Source organism: Chlorocebus sabaeus, chromosome 24 (genome assembly GCF_047675955.1).
Source record: "Chlorocebus sabaeus isolate Y175 chromosome 24, mChlSab1.0.hap1, whole genome shotgun sequence".
Classification (NCBI taxonomy): domain Eukaryota; kingdom Metazoa; phylum Chordata; class Mammalia; order Primates; family Cercopithecidae; genus Chlorocebus; species Chlorocebus sabaeus.
The window spans coordinates 57,947,274-57,955,936 of record NC_132927.1 but is presented as its reverse complement, the minus strand read 5'-3'; positions in this window follow the sequence as shown (position 1 = coordinate 57,955,936).

Genomic DNA, 8,663 nt, shown 5'->3' with positions numbered 1-8,663 from the left:
TTTTGACAAAGGGAAGATGGAGCGATACAATATTTTAATCCAAAGGAAAGAAAGAAAGCAGCTGAAGAGAATAGAGAATAAAAACAATGAGGATAAGGATAACAATGACAAAGAAGAGAATGAAGATTATGGCAATGACTAAGTGCCAGACACTGACGGAGGACATACATTCCTATCCCTTACCCTCCCAGTAACTCTTCAAAGCAGGCGATATTACCCTTATTTTATATATAAGAAAAAAAAACTCTTCAGTGGGTTAAACTTCTAAAGACGACGAAGCAAGTAAGTGAAAGAATCTAGACTCGTTCATATTCACTCATTTAATTTACTGAATATAGATTTATTCTGCAGCTACTATATGGTATGAAAGGCAGATCTGTCTTAAACCAAGGTTCCTATAATTTTTCTCTGCAACAGCTTAAAATTTAAACAAATAAAATTAGCTCTAGTAAATGATTGCATGAACAAGAAGAAGAGGATTATAAGAAAGAATAATGACATTTATAGCATGTTTTACGTCTTTCAAAGCATTTTTACATACATTATACCATTTAATCTCCACAAACATCTTTAAAACAAAGACGAAAAAGTGTCTAATGCCTGGTAAATATTGTGTATTAGATGCTGAATCTTTCATCTTTATTTTGATTCTTAAAACCTTCTAAAGGATTTTTAATAGTTCTCTTTTTTCAATTTTTTTCATTTTAATCAAAATATTGTTCTACTGTTTTCAAGAGGAAAAAGAACAAAAATGGTTCATACTCCAATATTTTATTTTAAAATAAAATAAAATGTTATTTTAAAATAAAATAAAATATTGTTAGTGAGGCTGATTTGAGTAATAGACTCCCATCCTACTGCTTATTCTACTGATATCCAAGTATCCCATTAATATTTCTTAATATTTTATTTTAAAATAATTTTAAATTTATAAAAATATTACAAAAATAATACAGAGTTCTAGTATTATCTTTATTCAACTTCCCCTAATTTGGACAACTGACAACTTGGGTGAGATCACAAGACCAGTTGAGCCAGTTTCTTGGTATAGGTTACCTGTCCAGGTGGTGCCAGTTGTTTCATCAGAATGAAGGGTCTGGAAAATACCTCAAACACCAATTTTAAGTTTTACAATAGTGATGGTATATATAGGAGCACTCGAGGAGTTTACAAATCTCATGTCTTCTGGCTACAATGGTGGATATCTTCTAACTATGCTTGCATCTCAGTAGAGTTCATGCCCCTCCCATAATCCTACTCTTGCGGCCTTTTATTAGTGTTATAAAGGTGATTTCTTTTTTGAGACGGAGTCTCACTCTGTCGCCCAGGCTGGAGTGCAGTGGCCCAATCTCAGCTCACTGCAACCTCTGCCTCCCAGGTTCAAGCGATTCTCCTGCCTCAGCCTCCCGAGTAGCTGGGATTACAGGTGTCCACTACCAAACCCAGCTAATTTTTGTATTTTCAGTAGAGACAGAGTTTCACCATGTGAGCCAGGCTGGTCTCGAACTCCTGACCTCAGGTAATCCGCCCACCTTGGCCTCCCAAAGTGCTGGGATTACAGGCATGAGCCACCGCGCCCAGCCAATAAAGATGTTTTCAAACCCAATAAATAAGGGGGTACTTTTGGAAATGGCTATCATCATTCTTGATTTAAGGTTAAACTATAGAGTTCTCCCAAAGTGAGCTTGGCCTATGCCCAGGAATGAACAAGAACAGCTTAGAGGTTAGAAACAAAATGGAGTCAGCTTTGTCATATTTTTCTTACTGTCATAATTTTGCAAAAGCAGTTTCAATATTATTGTTACCTATTATGTTGCTCAAATTGTCCACTTTAGCTATTGGGAGTTCTTTTAGTTTGGCTTCTTTTAGACACTGCCTCACCTTTTTTATTATTTTTTTAGAACTTTTTTACTTTTTGATACTGTTAAGATGCTCCAGGCTCATTTTGTATTTCTGTGCCCCAGCCTTAGAATCAATCATTTCTCAAACAAGGAGCCATAATTTTGAAACCACCTTTGCAAAAATTATAACTAAGAAAATTATGACAGTGAAAGAGATCTGACCTAACTGACTCCATCTTGCTTCTCACCTCCAACCTTGTGTATTCCTGGGCACAGACTGAAGTCACTTTGGGAGGAACTTAACTTTGAAATAAAGATGGTAACAGTCCTTTCCCAAAGCAAACCCCCTTCCTGCCTGGGGACAAAACTACCTTTGCAGAACTAACAAATTAGCCACAAGACTAGAAATTATGGTTTACAAATCATGTGACTAGAAGCTGCAAGATTCTGAACCTCCCCAAATAGCTCCTTGGGATAACATCACTATTGTAAAATCTAAGATCAGGGCTTGAGATATTTTGTAGACCCTGTACTTGATGAATCAGCTGGTACCATCCAGATCAATAAACTGGCTTATCTAGTCTTGTGACTCCCACCCAGGAAGTGACTCAGTGCAGGAGGAGAGCTTCAACTCCCTGTGATTTTATCTCCAACCCAACAAATCAGCACTCTCCACTTTCCGACTCCCTATCCACCAAATTATCCTTAAAAGCTCTGATCCCTGGCCAGGCGCGGTGGCTCGCACCTGTCATCCCAGCACTTTGGGAGGCTGGGGGTGGGGAGCGGATCATGAGGTCAGAAGTTAGCGACCAGCCTGGCCAACACAGTGAAACCTCATCTCTACTAAAAATACAAAACTTAGCCAGGTGTGGTGGCAGGTGCCTGTAGTCCCAGCTACTCAGGAGGCTGAGGCAGGAGAATCTCTTGAACCCAGGAGGCGGAGGTTGCAGTGAGCTGAGACTGTGCCATTGCACTCCAGCCTGGGTGACAGAGTGAGACTCCATCTCAAAAAAAAAAAAAAAAAAAAAAAACTCTAATCCCTGAGTTTTCAGGGACACTGATTTGAGTAATAACAAACCTCTGGTCTCCTGTACAGCTGGCTCTGTGTGAATTAAACTCGTTCTCTCTTGCAGTTCTCCTGTCTTGATAAATCAGCTCTGTCTGTGCAACAGGCAAGAAGAACCTTTCTGGTGGTTACAATTTCTTTTGTCAAAGAATGAGATTTAGAAACCAAGATATGAGTCCTCACTGCTACAGAGTATTATTGTTCCCTGGGCCTTTAGGTAGACCTGGTAGGAAAATATATGTTATATACTAATTCATGCATATACGCCCATTTATATTTATCAACTTATATATGTACATATTAGAAACCATGAGTTCATACTGATACTTCCAGTTCCATTCCAGCACCACAAGGTCGATTCTGTCCCCCTTTCTTGGATATAATTTCTTTTTCCAACAATGAGAAACCTGGCTTTCATTAACTAGAATATAATCCTTTCTTGTTCAGTCCTAGAATCAAGTGTTTCACTACAGAATTGCTAAACAACACTCTCACAAAAAGATGTATTAACTAGAGTACAGTATGCATGTGCCTTTGAGAGGTGACACTGGCTGAGCTTCTGAGTCGGATGGGGACTTCCAGAACTTTTGTGTCTAGCTAAAGGATTGTAAATGCACCAATTAGCACTCTGTAAAATCGCACTAATCAGCACTCTGTCTAGCTAAAAGATTGCAAATGCACCAATCAGCACTGTGTAAAATGGGCCAATCAGCACTCTGTAAAATGGACCAATCAGTGCTCTGTAAAATGGACCAATCAGCACTCTGTAAAATTGACCAATCAGCAGGATGTCGGTGGGGCCAAACAAGGGAGAAAAAGCGGGACACCTGAGCCAGCAGCAGCAACTTGGATGGGTCCCTTTCCATGGTGTGCAAGCTTTGTTCTTTTGCTCTTCACAGTAAATCTTGCTGCTGCTCACTCTTTGGGTCCACACTATCTTTATGAGCTATAACACTCACTGCGAAGGTCTGTGACTTCACTCCTGAAGTCAGCGAGACCACAAACCCACTGGAAGGAAGAAACTATGGACGCATCTGAAGGAAAAACTCCAGACACACCATCTTTAAGAACTGTAACACTCACCACGAGCTTCCACGGCTTCATTCTTGAAGTCAATGAGACCAAGAACCCACCAGAAGGAACCAATTCCGGACACACCTTCTTCCCATTTTAGCCTTATAGCATCTAGTCAAAATGCTATTTCCCAAAGTTACCTAAGTTAATTCATGTTTTCTGCATCCCCTTGAAAGAAATCAAAATATTTTATCCTAAAATGTATTTCTTTGACATTTTGAGATGGCTGCCACAAGGCCAGCCAACTGAAGTTGCCCTGCAAAGCTGTCTTCTGTGGTGGAAATTTTCATCTGTAGAGAATTTCCATTAATCCTGTCAGCTCTTCTCCTATCCGGATCTAAGAAAGATTAAGTCTGACACCTTTAAAGGTCTGAAAGAAACATTTACCATCTATTATCTCTAATGACTCCTACCTGTGAAGTTTCATCTACATAACAAGACCACCTTTGTAGCCAAGACTCTTCCTTTCTCTCTCCTATAACCTGCCTTACCGCTAAAATTTACTTCCATAACTTGTTCTTGGCCACGCCCTGAGTGGACATTCTTTCTGTAGCCTTAAAATGATGTGTAAGCTTCTGTACCTCACTGGGGAGTGATATGGTTTGGCTCTATGTTTGGCACTCAAATCTTATTGCGAATTGTAATCCCCAGGTGTTGAGGGAGGGGCCTGGTGGAAGGTGATTAGATCATGGGGGCAGTTTCCCCCGTGCTGTTCTCGTGATAGTGAGTGTGTTCTCACAAGATCTGATGGGCCTCTGTCACACTTCACACGCCTGCGTGCTCTCTTTCTCCTGCCACCTTGTGAAGAAGGTGCTTGCTTCCCTTTCACCTCCCACCATGATTGTAAGTTTACTGAGACCTCCCTAGCCATAGGAAACTGTGAGTCAATTAAACCGCTTTCCTTTATAAATTACCCAGTCTCAGGGAAGTTTTTTATAGCAGTGTGAAAATGGACTAATACAAGAGGGTTAGGTCTTCATTCTAAAGGCTCCCATGTATACATGCTAAATAAATTGGTATGCCTTTTCTCTTATTTTTAATTTTTCTTTTTTGTTTTTTGACCCAGTCTTGCTCTGTCACCTGGGCTGGAGTGCAGTGGCATGACTACGGCTCACTACTTCTTCAGCCTCCTGGGCTCGAGCATCCTCCTCAGCCTCTGGGATAGCTGGGACTACAGGTGCATGCCACCATGCCCAACTTTATTATTTTTGTATATTTTTTAGAGACAGGGTTTCACCGTGTTTCCCAGGCTGGTCTTGAATTCCTGAGCTTAAGCAATCTGCCCACCTCAGCCTCCCAAAGTGATAGGACTACAGGCATGAGCCCTGCCCTTTTGTTACCGGCAGTGGGTCCCTACAAGTCTGCAGCAACCTCAGTTCTTGCCCCTCAGAAGAATTTGACCAAAGAGCATAAGGCAGAGTGAGAGATGGCGGGAAGAGCAGGGGTGAAAGTTTATTAGAAAGCGTTAGACCAAGAATGAAAGGAGGTATGCTTGGAAGAGGGCTGAGCACTTGAGAGATCAAGTGCACCATTTGACTTTTGACTTGGGGTTTTACATGTTGGCATTTTCCAGGGTCTGTGTTACTCCTCTCCTGATTCTTCTTTTGGTGTGGGCTGTTTGCTTGCACAGTGGCCTGCCAGCACTTGGGGCGGGGTGGGGGAGGACCACATGTTTACTGGAGTTGTACGCATGCTCACTTGAGGCATTCTTCCCTTAGCAGTGAAATGTTCCTAGAAAGCCATATACCAGTTGAACTCTGCCATTTGGCCTCTTAATCCACATGTGTGAGCCCACTCGCCCACTTCCTGAGATCTTATTGGGAAGCTGCTGATCAGCAGTTTCAGGTGTTTCCATCTGTTGGGGGACTGCCTTTCCCTCGTGCTGGCTGCAACCACTTATTATTTTAGAAATTAGTAACTGTCTGACCATCACCTGATGGTTGCCTGTAGTTGCTGCGAAATGGGGGCATCTCCTGCCCTGCTCATGTCTGCCTGACTACCTAGTATAATAGTTTCCTCATATTAATCTGCCTTTTGCAAGTTGATTGGTTTTTTGGGGGGGAATGCAAATCTTCAGAGGGCCAAGGGGAACCCTTCACCCTTCAGTGTGGTTATGTTCTTCATTTGTAATACTGAAACCACCCCCATAGGGTGGACAAAAATTGCACACTGGATTCTGGACAGAAATATAGTTATAACTAGAATTAATTTGCATCCACATTTTTCCTATAGACAGGATTTTTCCTGTAGACGTTAGAATCATAGGCTTTTGTTTAAAGATTGCTTAAGATGTTTTTCAGACCCTGAATTCCAGCAACCAGTTTGAAGACCCTCACAGAGGAGGGAGATCAGCATTAGAATACAGCTTCTTTATCTCCCTGTGCCATGACTTAACCCTGTACTCTTTTTTTCTCTTTTTCTTTTTCTTTTTTGTTTTTTGTGGTTTTTTTTTGAGATGGAGTTTTGCTCTTGTTGCCCAGGCTGGAGTGCAATGGCGCAATCTTGGCTCACTGCAACCTCCACCTCCCAGGTTCAAGTGATTCTCTTGCTTCAGCCTCCTGAGTAGCTGGGATTACAGGCATGTGCCACCAGGCTGGGCTATTTTTGTATTTTTAGTAGAGACGGGGTCTCTCCGTATTGGTCAGGCTAGTCTTGAACTCCCGACCTCAGGTGATCCGCCTGCCTCGGCCTCCCAAAGTGCTGGGATTACAGGCATGGGCCACCACGCCCAGCCTACCCTGTACTCTTTAACCAATCAACAATCTCCATACTTTAGCCCACGCCAAAGTCCTTAAGGACCCTAGCCCCAAACTCATCAGGGAGATGGATTTGAGGTTTCCTCCCATCTCTTTGTTCTGCGACCCCATGATTAAACGTCTTTCTCTGCTGCAAACCCAGTGTCTCAGTATACTGACTTGCTGTGTGCAACAGGCAATGAAAATATTACAGTTACTTAGGTTTATTTGTTTCTGTTTGTATCCTTTCGGGGTCTGTCCCCCTAACTCCACATCCTGCTTGATGTATTTATTTTGGGAGTTATGTAAAGCATTATTCATTCCTAATTTCCTTTTAATCAATTTAGAGATATAGACCCCTACTAAGCACCTACCATGTGCCAGGGACAGTCTAGGTATTTTTATTACCTGTTATATGACTATAAAAACATAATATGACATTTTATATGTCAATACCTGGGTTATAAAGCTTTATGCCAAGATTTCAAAACTGATTTACTTTAACCCCTGAAAGGTGACGCTCCTTTTATATTCTTTTATCCCCTTTCTTAATGGTTTACCAGCTCTGTGGATCTATAGATTCTTTGGCTCTACTTAATAGCCTAAAAATATATCAGGAATGATGAGGCTTTCTCATGAAACTGTTCTTTCTCATGAAACACTAATGGAATGTTACCTGTTTTTGTTTTTTAATTAGCAATCATTTTTTATAATTCACACTCTAAAATGAAAATGTTGACACAATATTTGTGAATACAAATAAAGACTTAGCACTCTTGAGGGCTCCATTCATTTCAATTGGGGCTTTTAGAAGACAGAGTTCTAAGTTTACAAGGACTTTCTGAAAGGCAACCATGAGTTGGTCACTGGCCCTGCCTGATGTAGGCCCCTGTCCTCACACAAGACACAAATGAGTTGGGAGAATTGTAAAGTAGAATGGATAATGTGCAATTTTTAGGTCAAAATTGCTGTGCACCCTTAGGTAAATTTCTTCTTGTCTCTGAGTTGCAATTTCTTCATTTGTTAAGAGGGATACATTATATAAGTTACATATGTTATTTATATCATTTATATAAATATATATCATATATCTACTACACATTATATACGTTATTTATCTCCCTTTACAATGCGGTAATAGAATCATTGCAATAATGAAATTATATGTGCCAAAATATTTTTAAGTTTTCAGCACATGTAAAGTACTCAGAAAATGTCAGCTATTGTTAGTACCATTATAATTTCATTGCTATTTAAAACATAACAGTAGCATATGTCATTCAATAATCTGTAGTGTTTATTTGTTTAAAAAAAAAAAAACAGATTTGTCATCTGGGATGGAGAAGAGACAGAGAAAAAGAATGTTTATTAGACCTCATAACAATCTAATCCTGATAATAACCCATGAAGGTAGATATTAATAAACTCATCTGTAAAACAAGGATAAGTAACCTGCCCAAGGTCGTGCAACTACTAAGTGACAAGGCTAAGTACTAATCTAGATCTCACTATTAACGAGGGATACTGGGCAGTGAGTTAGCTCTTTTAGAAGTAGATATGCTTGGCCAGGCACGGTGGCTCGCGCCTGTAATCCTAGCACTTTGGGAGGCTGAGGTAGGTGGGTCACCTGAGATCAGGAGTTTGAGACCAGCCTGGCCAACATGGCAAAACCCCGTCTCTACTAAACATACAAAAATTAGCCATGCTTGGTGGCGGGTGCCTGTATTCCCAGCTATTTGGGAGGCTAAGGCAGGAGAATCGCTTGAACCTGGGGGGCAGAGGTTTCAGTGAGCCGAGATCATGCCACTGCACTCCAGCCTGGGCGAAAAAGCAAAACTCTGTCTCATAAAACAAAAATAAGTAGATGCTTGAGCTTTAGAACAATGTCCTGAATTTTTGTGTGGAGAAGAGTGTCCAACTAGCCTCCAGAATAGAACCCTACAATAT